This window comes from Triticum aestivum, chromosome 3B (genome assembly GCF_018294505.1).
Source record: "Triticum aestivum cultivar Chinese Spring chromosome 3B, IWGSC CS RefSeq v2.1, whole genome shotgun sequence".
Taxonomy (NCBI): domain Eukaryota; kingdom Viridiplantae; phylum Streptophyta; class Magnoliopsida; order Poales; family Poaceae; genus Triticum; species Triticum aestivum.
In genome coordinates this window covers 186149862-186163237 of record NC_057801.1, presented here as the reverse complement: position 1 = coordinate 186163237, position 13376 = coordinate 186149862, and the positions used below count along the sequence as shown (strand labels likewise).

The 13376-nt window shown below is 44.5% G+C and overlaps 1 long non-coding RNA gene across 1 annotated transcript; it reads left to right on the top strand.

Annotated features, from left to right (window-relative positions):
* Positions 1 to 5951: 5951 nt before the first annotated feature.
* On the top strand, positions 5952 to 12569 carry LOC123065196 (uncharacterized). Its single transcript, XR_006430922.1, has 9 exons — positions 5952 to 6390; positions 6563 to 6615; positions 6707 to 6801; positions 6902 to 7066; positions 7205 to 7355; positions 7437 to 7688; positions 9055 to 10024; positions 10363 to 10571; positions 12251 to 12569. It is a non-coding gene; the product is annotated as an uncharacterized lncRNA (long non-coding RNA).
* The last annotated feature ends 807 nt before the right edge of the window (positions 12570 to 13376 follow it).

Here is a 13376-nt window from a genome sequence, read left to right as displayed (position 1 = left end):
ATTGTTCCTTCTTCTGTATTTGACAAGTAATGACTGTTGATAAGCTGAGGCATGGATTAAGCTGTTTCTTTGCTCTAAATTACTTGTGATGCCTCTGAATTACTTGTGATCACATTGAGAAAGACTTGTAAAGATGATGATCATCTTTTACAGAAAACAATTTGTGATGATTTTGCTAGTTTGCTGGGTTTTGTCTCCGACCATCGTGTCGTGATGATTGTGCAGGTACCCCGAGAGGCCCTTGAGTTTGTCGGAATGTCGATTAACTTCCGTTCCGGCAAATTCGGGTACTCCATATGTCCTATTTTCAGAAAAGGTCATGCTGAAATTTTCCGTGAATTTTAGCATGACTTTGCTAAAAATCAGACATATGGGGTACTTGCGACTAATGCATGGGCCAGAGTAGCTTGGTACTTAATTAAGTAGGATCAACTGCCCTGCCATTCTTGCTGCATTAAACCATAGGTGGCAATAGAGCCAAGTGATTAGGCCCAACTTAGAATTCTCCTTAGCATCGATAAACCCTAGATGATAAACCCAACATAGGTGGAAATAGAGCCAAGTGATTAGTGCCAAGTGATTAGGCCCAACCTAGGGTGCCTCGGCATCGATAAACCCTAAATGATGAAAACTTAACTTAGCATTTAGGGTGCCTAGGCGTCGACAAACCCTAAATGATGAAACCTTGGCTTTTAGGGTGCCTCGGTGTCGATGAGAACCTAAATGATGTATGCTTGGGCTTTTAGGGTGCCTCGGCGTCGACAAACCCTAAATGATAAAAGCTTAGCTTTTAGGATGCCTCGGTGTCGACAATCCCTAAATGATGAGACCATGATCTTGTTCCTTGACAATAACCAACTTTTTGACCAAACTTTTTTCCTATTTAGAGCAAAACATGGCCCACAACGATGAGGCCGGCGGTTCGGGCGGCAAGCAATTCTGGGAGCTGTCCCAGGAGTTGCAGGAAGAACCTCACCGCTATGAGGATGCCGCGGAAGACACCGATCTTGACTACACAACCCTTAGTGGCGTCGGGGATGACACCACTGATTGTGCCGCCGAGGATGCCACCACTAATGATGGCGGTGCACACACAGATGGCAGCCAATCGAAGAGGCAATGGAAGGACCGGTGCCCGAGCGTGCTCGGCACCATCAAGGAGGAATTTACTGAAGTGAACTCCGACGGGCATCCAACGGTGCCCAAAGAATTAGTCAAGGGGTACTCGGTTCAGCTTGGGTGCATTCTCCGGAGCACCGTCTCGATCAACACCGAGAACCTAAGGCATAAGGACCGAGGGAATTTGCATAGCCTCCTCTTCAGGAAGCTGCACGAACGATACAAGTTCCCCGCTGACTTTGCAAACACATGCCTCTCAGGGAATAAAGTGAACAGTGCCGCCCTCACGAAGATGAGCACGACCCTGTCTACTTGGAGAAGCACGGTGAAGGCAATGATTGAAAAAGGTGACAGTTATGAGAAGATCAAGACGAAATATCCTTTGATCAGCGAAGATGACTACAAGGAGTTCAAGATCAAGTGCGAGAGCAGCGCAACCTCCGAATCAAGTCAGTGGGGGAAAGAAATGCGGGAGTTGAACTTAGGGGTCCACCAACTCGGTCCCGGCGGTTACAGAGTGGCGGAGCCTATATGGGACAAGGAGGACGCGGAGCATGCCGAGCAAGGCCTACCGCCCCGCTTTGAGAAATACCGTGACAAGCAAACCAGGAACTATGTCAGGGCCCGGTACAAGGAGGACCCGGTAACAAAGGAGCTTACCACAGATGCGAAGACCAGGGCGCTTGAGCTTGTTATGGTAAGGAATACACCCCCGCGTAATTAGCTCCATATGGTTGCATTCTAATTAATCCCAATATTTCTAAATGTTTCACGTTCCTTCCGCAGGACACTGAAAGCAGTAGCGCGGGGTCGTCTCAGAGGTCCCCTTTCGACACCCCTTTAAATAGGGTGTTGAACATAATGAAAAACAAGGATAAGCTCAGTAAGCCGTCGTTAGATGGTGGTGTGGCCGACAAAGGCTTGTCCACAAAATGGTCATCATACTATACCGCTGGTGGGCGAAAGGAGAAAAAGACCAGCTCCGAAAGCCAATCGCGCGAGGTTGAAGCACTCAAGGCACAAGTGGCACGGATTCCGGAGATTATCCAAGAGCAAGTGCAACAACAACTGGGAACGACGATCACCGCCATGGTGCCTACGTTGATTCAGGGGATGACGACATGGATTGCGGGCGGCCAATAGGGGCCTCCCCCGGTTCCTAGCTTCACGGCCAGCAACTCGCACAATGCGCAGGCGGCACCATTGGTGTCTCAGGCGGCGCCATTGGTGTCTCCGGCGGAGGCGGTATTCGTGTCTCCGGCGCCGGCACGGGCATTCGAGCTTAATGCACCCGGGTGTACGCCGGCCGGCACCTCGCCAGCAAGCGGCCCCTCCATCAGTTGCACGCCCGCCATTGGCGGTGCCTTGACATTAGCCGAGCTCGACGGCATCACGGTAACTAAGCCTCTCGGCCGATGACTTCATCTCCTTGCCTTTGATTGGGCATCCCTGACGCCCTACATGTTTTCGCAGGGCGCCGCCGATGTTCCTTGCACTCTCCTACACTTCATGGGCGGCGAGTTGGTCAATGTCACCAAGGGCAGAATCGTTCAACCGGGCAACCCCGTGTTCCACGGTAATCCGATGCCACCCACAGCGTATAGGGTTGAACTGGTTCGGGTGCTGCCAGGCTGCGACAAGTTGTTACCTTCGATTCGACCCGCTGGGGCCGACGAAGAAGATGAGATGAACCTCAGCGCCTGCGTAAATTGGCCCCTGCTTTGGCCGAAGAGCCAGATTCGTTTGGGGGCGGGGGACACCACCCCACAGACAAGACCGCCAGTCGTGCCGGCGCCAAGCCATGGCAAGAACGCCGCAATGCTACCGGACATGCCGGACATCCCTATGGCACAGGATTCGGACATGCATATGGCACAGGATCCGGATGACGACGACAACGACGACGGTACATTTACCAACGTCGATAAGTACTTTGCCGAACATGGGTACGGTGACGAGTTCTGCTGGCCTCCTTCTCAAGAACCCAACCAAGACGACCGCGATCTAGCTGGTACGACGGAGAAATCCAATTGCAACAAGCGTCGTCTGGCGTTCAGTTCTCAGGAGACGCCTCCAGCTCCCGCCTTCACCGAGTCTCATATAGCTGAGGTGCGAAATATTATCAGCCCCAACACGCTCAAGAAGGCAGTCTGTGAGCAGAACTCGGTCCCATTACAGCAGATCAAGAAGAAGGGACGGAAATGAAAGACTAACAAGGGCGTCGGTGCGAGCCAGCCGGCACCGAGTACGATCCGTGCTCAAGATGGGCCACCTTCACCTAAGGATATCTCGAGGAGGGTGCATGTGGCGGGTAGGGCGATGCTACCGACAAATATGCTCAACGCTGCAACCGGTGCTATGCGGAGTCTGCATGACAGTGTTCTTTCTTTGGAGAAGCGGCGTCTCTCCCAGAATGATGTGGCATACCCGGTTTTCGTGGCCAAGGTGCCAGGGGCAAGGGCTTTGTGGATGGCGCCATCGGGGGTATGATCGTCTTGCGATTTGATGACATCTTTGCTATGTTTAACCTTCATCCGCTGCACTACACGTTCGTTCGGTTGTTTTCGCTGAGTATGGAGATGCGGATCATTCGAGACAAGACCCCGGACATCGTGATAGTCGACCCCTTCTACATGCGTGCCAAGATCTTGGGCAGCGCTGGGGACCGACAAGTCGCGAGTTCACACCTCGAAGGCGTCATTCTTGCAAACCCAGATAAGGATAACATCTTCGTGCCTTACTTTTCTGAGTAAGTCATCCCCTCACCGCCCCGTAAGATATGATTTCTTAGATTTCCATCGTTCTTTTTTTCTTCTAACATTCCGTGTTCTGTGCAGTGACACACATTGCATACTCATCCTCTTAAGCCCGAAATGTTCCACGACCACGTATTTCGACCCAGACTGTGACTCCAAGATAGACTACACAAATATCAAGAAAGTTCTTGATGATGCTCTCCCCGGCTACGCCACATCTGGAGGCACCTTTAAGAGGCCAGTTCGTAGGTACGGCAGGCATGTGTTCACCCACAATACGACGTTCCCCTGCGTCAAGCAGTCGCCTGGCGATCAGAAGGATGCCTACTATGCCCTCCATCACATGCGGGCGATTGTACGGGACCATAATCACCTTTTGCTACCAAATAATGTCAAAGATTGGGCCGCTAGCTTGGCGGCAATCCAGGACGTGGACCTCCGACAAGAATTCTTTCGCATCCAGTCGGAGTTTGCAGAAATCATCCATCAAGATGTCCTTCGTACCTCGGGGCAGTTCTACCTCAGAGATCAACCGTCCAACAGTGAGATAGACACAACGCTACAAATGCAGGCTGACAACGCCCGCGACTTCATGACCATCACGAAAGACGGCGGCTTCATCCACGCTCCGATCCCATGAGTCGAGTCGAAAGTAGTGATGCTATTTGTAGTTCTGAAACATTGATTAGCTCATGTTGTAATTAAACTTTAATGAACTTGTATGTCTCTTTGGTTTGGACAGTCGTTCAACTTAGATGTAATCGATGCTATTTATTAGTAGGACCATGAATCGTGCTATTAATGTCTTGCTTTTCTCTTCCGATCCTTTTGTTGCATACTTATATATTGCTTATGTATTGTATGTTGTTTGGCTTGTGCATAGAGATGTCGTGTATAAGGGTAAGGTTCCCGGATTCTACGACGACTGGGAGGAGTGTCGGAGACAGGTTCACTATTTCAGCGGTAACAGTTACAAAGGGTACACCACTAGGGCGGAGGCTGAATCTAGATACGCTCGCTATCTAGCGGGAGAGAGGAGGGAGCGTTGGAGGAACCGGATGAAGACCAGTTTCATCGTGATGATGCTCATCGTGATGACCGCAGCTCTCTTCTATGTGATGGTAGTTTAGATGATCGATATCGACTTGTAATGTGAAGACAAACTCGCTACTCGCGGTCTCCGAGACTTGTAATGTTCTATCTTTGTTCGGTCTTTTGAATTTGAAGACTAATATGATGAATTGTATTCGGAGACTAATCTTCTATTGTATTCGATGAATCTGTTGTTGCTGTGTGGTGCTGTCTATATTCTGTCCAATAATATATTTTGTAACCTGTGCAAAAATCAGGAAAAAACCCTAATATTAATACTAATGGCGCATCACCCCATAGTGCTCCATTAGTATGCCAAAGGATACTAATGGTGCATCACCCCACAGTGCGCCATTAGTATACCAAAGCACATGGCTAAATATGGCCCCCAGGGAGGCATACTAATGGCGCATGTTGCTCTATACTAATGGCGCACAACGTGGTGCGCCATTAGTATACTAGATACTAATGGCGGACCAGTGGTGCGCCATTAGTATCCAGAAATAAGAGAAGGATGGATGTACAAGCCTCCTCATCGATCGCGATTCTCGACCGTTGGATCGGGCCGCTTGATGCGTTTTCGTCCGTTGGATCGACATCTGGAGGAATCTGGGCCGTCGGATCAAAATAAGTTACTGCTGGAATGAATAGTAACTTCCATTCAGTTTTCCTTACTATTTTTTCTTACCATAGAATTACTATGCTGCCTCGTTGACGTGTGGGGCCACTCGCTGGTGGGCCGCGCCGGCCAGCGACTATGGCTAGGAGAGTGGACTGTGCAGTGCGTGGCCTCCTTCAGCGCGCAAATATCCCGTGCCACCGCCGAAAATACCGTTCCCTGCCGAGGGTATATTCGTATTTCCTGTGATGGGTCTGTGCGTGTCATCTGATGGTTGGCTCGTGGATGGATGAGGTCAAGCAAGGAGCCGATTGGGTAAGAACCCTAGCATCCACTCCCATCGCCGTTCCTCTCATGCCGCCTACCTCACCGCTGCTGCTCTCCTCGCCGAGCTCGCTCGCCGCCGCCGCATCCCATCCTCGTCGCGCTCCCGCCACCATTCCTCCTTCCCTCCTACCACTCCCCTCCGCTAGGCCTAGAAATCGACGAGGAGGCCGAGCCTCCACCCACTACCGGTCCTCAGACCGTCCTGATCGACCAAGCTCAGGGTCGAGGGGCGCGCCGGATCCAGGCGCGGCGGCTCATATCCCCCATGCTGCGTGGAAGGACGGCGACCTCGCCACCCGGTAGTCGCCTTCCTGGTCAGCGCCCTGCGGATGCGTTCCTGGCGGACTATGTGGCTGCGCCCGTCGAGACAGAGAAGGAGCACATGCCCGCCGACAGGTACCCCAGATGCTGTGGCCGCGGCTCGAGGGCCTGGATTTGGCCGCCGTTAGAAAGTACGCCATAGATGGGATTTGGAAGGTGAGCCCCCGCATCTTGATTTGATTCAACTCGTTCCTTTCTAGCTGGTACTGATATGTGATGGGACGGATTTGGAATATGCCTTTCTCATTGGATTGCTACTCAATGATACCGTCATGACCAACGGTGCCGTGATAGCTGATTAAATCTGCAAATTCTTTGCCATTGACAGCGGCGTTGTTTGTCAACTACCTTGATAGGTTCCTCTTCGTCTATCCCCTTCCTGTAAGTCTATGATCTCATTAGCAACTGAAGAAACCCTGCTAAAATCCCATAAAGTTGTTGGAATCATTGAGAAATTGATTTCTCATGGCAGGAAGGCAAAGCGTGGGACGGCTCTTGGCAGTGGCTTGCATTTGTCTCGCTTCAAAGATGGAGGAGACCTATGTGCCACTCCCCATGGACCTGCAGGTCAGTGAGTGATGCATCTCATCTCATGATAGACCTCCGCGTATTGAAAGGTTATGTCTTTCAGTTTCATCTCAATTAATCGATGGTTTTTGCTTGACAGGTGATTGAGGCAAAGTCTTCCTTTGTACGGCAATGAGCATAAAAAGGATGGAGCGGTTACTTCTTGCTCATTTATTGACTACTTCCTTCGCAACTTCAATCATCATGACACACCCTCCATGCTCGCATTCACCCGTGACCGACCCCATCTCGAGCACAACTAAAGGTATGAAAGTTAAATCAGATCCCTTTTATAGTATTCATAGATCAATGTGTTAAATCGAATATCACTTTTAGTATCCATCAATCAATGTGTAAAATTTGGCAGCGATCAATTATTAAAGTTTGAGAATTTGGATTGCAGGAGCTGATTTTTGGGTTCAGACCTTCATAGTTTGCTGCACCTGTTGCACTTGCTGTATTTGGGTTGCTGCACCTGTTGCACTTGTTGTTATTTGGGGAGCGCAACTTCAGTGGTTGAAAGAGCTACAACTAATTGCATGTGTATAAACAAGGTAGTCATCGTCTCAATGTTATCATTAACTAAACCATTTGCCCACCATTACCTAATATGTTAATGCAATGATGTTTTGTAGGAGCGAGTGTTAAGATGCTACAAATTGATTCAGGACAAGATAGCAATGGGAACCACGGTCATCAAATCGGTTGGATCATCAATGTTCTATGTGCCGCAAAGCCCGATAGGCGTGTTGGATGCTGATGTATGTCTCAGCCAACAGAGTGATGATACTGTTGTTGGATCTCGAGCAACATTATACCACAACTCTTCGACAAGCAAAAGGATGAGAATTGGCAGATGACCGATCACATGTCGTGATGTACTTAAGGTGTGTTGCTCACCATCTTGGCCGTTTTGTTGTTTCAAACATCTCAATTTAGTTTGGTCACTCGAGAACTGTAGTGTGGTTAAGTAGTTGCTGGAAGGAACAAAAACACAATAGTTAAGACTTGACCCATAAAAACAAACGGTTTCTCGTGAGCCTATTCATGAAATCAACATATGTAAGGGGCATGTTAAGCTGTTAGGGTCAACCTTACAAGTAGAAACATGATGAATGGATATCTGGTGATGGTACATCAGAATCGCCAAACTCAACAGAATATAAGCATGTGGTACTAAAAAGTACTGCTAGAAATTTTCAATGTTTAGATGGTGTGATGTTCCATGTTCGTCACTGTTGGGAATACTTTGATAGGACTAAATGAATAATAGAACCCTTTGTGTTTTATATGATTTATTATTGAGGGCCTGTTTGGAAGAGAGGGGTTGGGCTAGGAGTTGGTTTAATTTGTACATTAGGACAAAGATGATTCAGTGATGAAACTACAGTGCTAATTCAATGTATATATCCTACTCAATGTGCACATCAACATTCTTATGAGCAATTTAATATGTCCATCTCATTCGTCGTTATTTCCGCTGAAGATTATTTGAAATTATCAGGCAGTGGCCCTCTTCAAGTCCTACTTTGGTGGAACTTTTAATCAAGATGCTATTAGGAATAACTTGGTGTTTATATACCAACTTCTTCATGTTAAGGGCACATACAGTTTTGGACTTTGCTTGGTGCTTCAGTTTCCACGATGGATTGAATTTTTTTTTGTGATACCGACTCTGCAACTGTGCAAAGATTATGGACATTAGTTATCCTTAGAATCTCTCACCAGAAATTCTGAAGTTATATATAACCCAGGAAGGCGTACCATCGCCATTTTCCTCCAAGATTTGAAATTGAAAATAATCTATCAAAACTGAAAGAAATTGGAGTACTAAAGATCTGCTTGTACTATCATTTTTTTGTTTGAATTGCGCACCAAAAGAAATTGTTGCCAATCAGTTAGTAGCATAATTATTGACAGGGAGTATTTAGGATAATCGATGAGTTTTATTTAGAAGGAAAAAAATCTGTTAGAAGTTGTTCCTTTTTTTCCTGTGTGCAACTTTTGTATATGGGGGTTCATGAATATCATTTGTACTGTCCAGATTGTAGCTTGTACTGCCATTTCTAAAAAACAGTACACCAAAAGATCAGTTCCAGCTCCATAATTTTACTGTATGAGACAGCCTGTATAATTTTCAGCTCCATAATTTTTAGTTTGTAGAGCTTTGTGTTGTCATGTTTTTTTGTTCTATTTTTATATTTTTTGTGGTTATAGATCCTATACTGATTACCATGTATTCGTGAAAAATAGATAATGAAAATCAGCTTATTGCTACAAAGCCCAACTCATGAGCATGTCGGAGGGGAGCAAGAAGATAGGAGGTGTCGAGGAGGGAGAGGGCGCTCTTCTGTTTTGGTCCATGCTGCTACGAAAGTTGAATTAGTGTATCGAAAGTTACTTTATGTAGTACTATCATCATGAAACCTTGTCTTTTTCCTATTCTGTTTGAATACTTACCCTGTTTCAGTGACAAAGATCTGTGATAGATTCGATTAGGCACATATTGAGTGTCCAAATTCGTAAATATTGAGCATACAATTTCAATTTCAACTTAAACATACAATCTACTCTTTTTCCTTAAGATATAGGGGAGGGTGTATCATATATTGCTTGTTTGGTATTTGCCTATAGTTATTATTTCGTAAAGGCCTATGTTTGGCCTTCTATTATATCAGGACATCTTGGTTCTAAATTTCATTCCAGAGATATGCTAATATCTCATTTAGATTAGTTGTTTTAGGAAATGAGAAAAATGCATTCTCTGTTTGTTCTATCTTTCCCTGTTTTTGTCATCTTCAATATTTATTGTTTCTTCATACGTGCATTTTTATCGTCCCAGCCATCCACTGGCCTGACTAGGGCATGCCATGGTACGCATTTAATTATCAGAAGATGGTTATGTATTTATGGGGCCTGCATTTGTAATGGTTCATTAAGGTCACCATTGAGCCGCCTTCTGTACTTAAGAGGCGTATTGTGCGACTACACGTTTGTGTTTTTTATCCATTCGCCCATTGCAGTGTAAATTCGAGTTCTTGGATTTCTATTTCTCGTTTCTTCTTTTTGGGGAGCGGGGTTAATTGAGCTATTTTCCTCTTGGTTTGTTGCAGCAATTGGGAAGGATCGTTCTGTATTATCTATCATGGTTATTAGCTAGCAAGACTGATGCCACAAGTGGATCTGCCCAGTAAATTTGTTAATTTCTTCCTTGCAAGATTGAGTTGAGTTTCGTTTCTAATCCCTCAAGTCTATTCAGATTGCCCATTGTTTAGCTACATACAAATATGCACCTTGATTGCTATGCATAATCCTGTAGGTAATTCCATCTCTTTTTGTTGATACTTTATCCTGCTTGGATCATATATGCTTGTGTATAACACTGATTCAGGTGGACAATTATAAATTTACTGCACACATATAAGCTTTCTATACATAGATAACTAGAGCATTAGTGCACTCGCTCAATTTTGAAACTGTTCATATTTATGGCTTAGGTATAGTAAACAAGTAATTCTTTATCTGATTGAGAACACTACTCTTTGTTTTTGTTGTTTTCAGCATAATGGTCTTTCAAATTTTATTGAAGTTGGCTAAACAACATGCGTTGATGCGGATACAAATAGATACCTCCTGTTAATTGGCCGGTGGCAGCTGTGGCGCATCAAGGTGCAAGGCAGCGGCATCGCATTAAGGTGCAAGGCAGCGGTAGCATGTTCATACTACGGGAAGGAAGAGCTCCTATTGTTTTTTTATGCTCCATGTCGTAGGTGAGCTACCACCTTCTTCCCACATGTTCGGGCTAATCAAGTAACTTCCAGAATGAATTGTGATATCTTTAGACACATGTCATTGGCTATATTTGCATGTACTATCATTCTACTAGCATGTGTAGCCACCCTCTTTCTGCATTCCTTTTGCTATGGTTTCATTTGGCATTCCTCCTTCATGATTATTATGTTGTACCTTTTGGGTTGTTAGATGTTTCACCTCGGCAGCATGGTTAGATTCCTTGCCTTCTCCATGTGATTTTTTCCAAAAAACTTCTCTATTTAAGGAACCATTCTTGCTCAAGATGTTGCATCGACCAATGCTTAATACCTAATAGAACTAAAAGTCAATTACCTGGTAAACACACCTTATTAACGTTATGATGGGAAATCTGGGGCCATCTAGAGTAGAATTTGGTTCATTCATTGAAGTAGAAAGACAAAGGTCAAAGTGATCTTTTCCCAAGGTAATCTCCATTGTTTTTTTAGGCTTATGTGCCTGATGTTTGTTATAAATGAAGAGAAAGTTGATAACTTCGCAATTACATACTCCCTCTGTTCCTAAATATTTGTCTTTCTAGAGATTTCAACAAGTGACTACATACGGAGCAAAATGAGTGAATCTACACTCTAAATTATGTCTATACATCCGTATGTGGTAGTCCATTTGAAATCTCTACAAAGACAAATATTTATGAACGGAGGATGTAGTAATCATGGCTAGATTGTAGAGGTTAGAGATGTACAAATGATTGATTAAAAATATATATTTATATTTGCAACAACACAATGGATCATGCCAGGTAAATATTTTTGTAGAATATAAGTCAGGTTTAGAACTTTTGACCACGACAGCTGAAAAACCAAAGTAAATCCATGATATATATTCAGTATAATGTATATTTAGATATTCATGGCGCTACATAAGCATAATTCAGTTCCCTAGGAGCTCTAGCTGCTGGCGTATACATGTATTTGTTTGATTCTAATAAGATGCAGCCAATCTTAGAACATATAGTAAGCACCTGTCATGAAATTTAGAACTGGCGTGATGTGGCTCTCTGTTAATAACTATCATGCTTGCATAGCTGGTTGATTTATTTGATTATAATCAAACTAAACCGTCATAATTTTAAGATCGTGATTATTCAGATGAAAAATGATCAAAGAAATACATGTACCAAAGTCACATCTGTTTAGATCATGATTAGGCATACAATTGCTCCTTCAAATTATTGTGATATTGTAGCGCTCTTTAGTCTAATAAATTATGTATTGTGGTGCTGCACCTCCTTTTATCTTCTTTCCTCGACATATACTCTGCATGGGAAGTTGCCTACTTGCTATGAGCTTCAGATGCATCGGTAGCCACAACACCTTTCTATATACTTTTGTTAATAATCTGCCTATATTTATAAGAAAAAATGCATGAACTTATATAGCTTTGCGCTAGGACACTTGACTTTCGCTATGACCCGTCATTTTTGTGAGCCGCAGATGATTTTGGCATTGATATTCTCATGCAAGTCATCTTATCTTTGCAAGCCTACTAATAGAATACACTCAAGATAGGGCACCACATGTTTAGGTTGTCACTCCTATGTTTATAAGCTTACAGGAAGCTAACATTTTCATTATCTTTGGCACTTATATTGTCATTATATTAACTTGTGCAACAGAGTTTTAAAATCAGAATGGGGCAATAAATGTGTCTACTATGACAAAGTGAAGACAAAACGAATGCATCGAGTTACTAATGCAGTGGTTTTGATGAGAACTGAAACCTTTCACTTTCAAGGTTGGACATTGATATCAACTATGATTATTTAATAGAGAAATTCAGTTATATGAAGCGAAAGAAAAGCATGCATTACCTTACATTGATAGTGATTATTAGCCCATCGTGGTACTTCAAATTCTGATAAGAATATATTTCATGACCGAGATTTGGGATTTGGAGAATCTCAATTCTGACATGTACATGTGCATCTCCTTTTATTTTGTCACGCTACTGAATGTTCTGATATGGGATTACTTATTCTGTATATCTCTTATAAATAATAAAATGGTCTATATGTTTTAATTATATTATGTTATCGATGATGCATGGTTCTGGAATTTGGAGATTAACATTTCATAATCTCATGTACTGAATTGGAAGCTGCCTTGCTTCCAGCTTTTATAATCTCATGAACCTGTTGAACTCGATGATGTTATTCTTCTGGTACAGAGTGAATGTTTCTTCTTACCCTTGAACACTATAACCGGTTGCTCTGTTACATGTGCTAAACTTGCCTTCATACTAATGCTTCATGCCGTTTGATCTTCCACGGCTTGACAATATCATTTGGACCGGCACCCTCGCGTCAAGGCGCGTTGCCGATCTAGTATAATACTAGTGGCGTGGTACTAGTGGCGCACCAGTAATGCGCCATTAGTAGGCAAAACTGGTGCGCCACTAGTAGGCCTTTTCCTAGTAGTGAGGGTCCAAGGTTCCGCCAGCCCCGAAGAACCAAGTCCGGCAACGGTCTGGCCAGTTCATTGTCTCTGGTTCGATCCCTTTATCAAACAGATCATTCTCAGCCTTGGCCCACTTAGGCCGGGCTTTGAGGTTGCCACCTGACCCCGTGCAACGGCGAAGCTTCTTCTTCGCATCATTTTGCTTCGTTTGTCGCCGACATCTTCTTACTCTTTTCCGATATCTTGTGGGACACAAATATGGGCCAGTGATCTCTGATCTTCTCATATTTGCCGATGAATTCTGGTGTCTCTTCTTTGTCGAATAAATTTTTCAGCTCTTTCCTC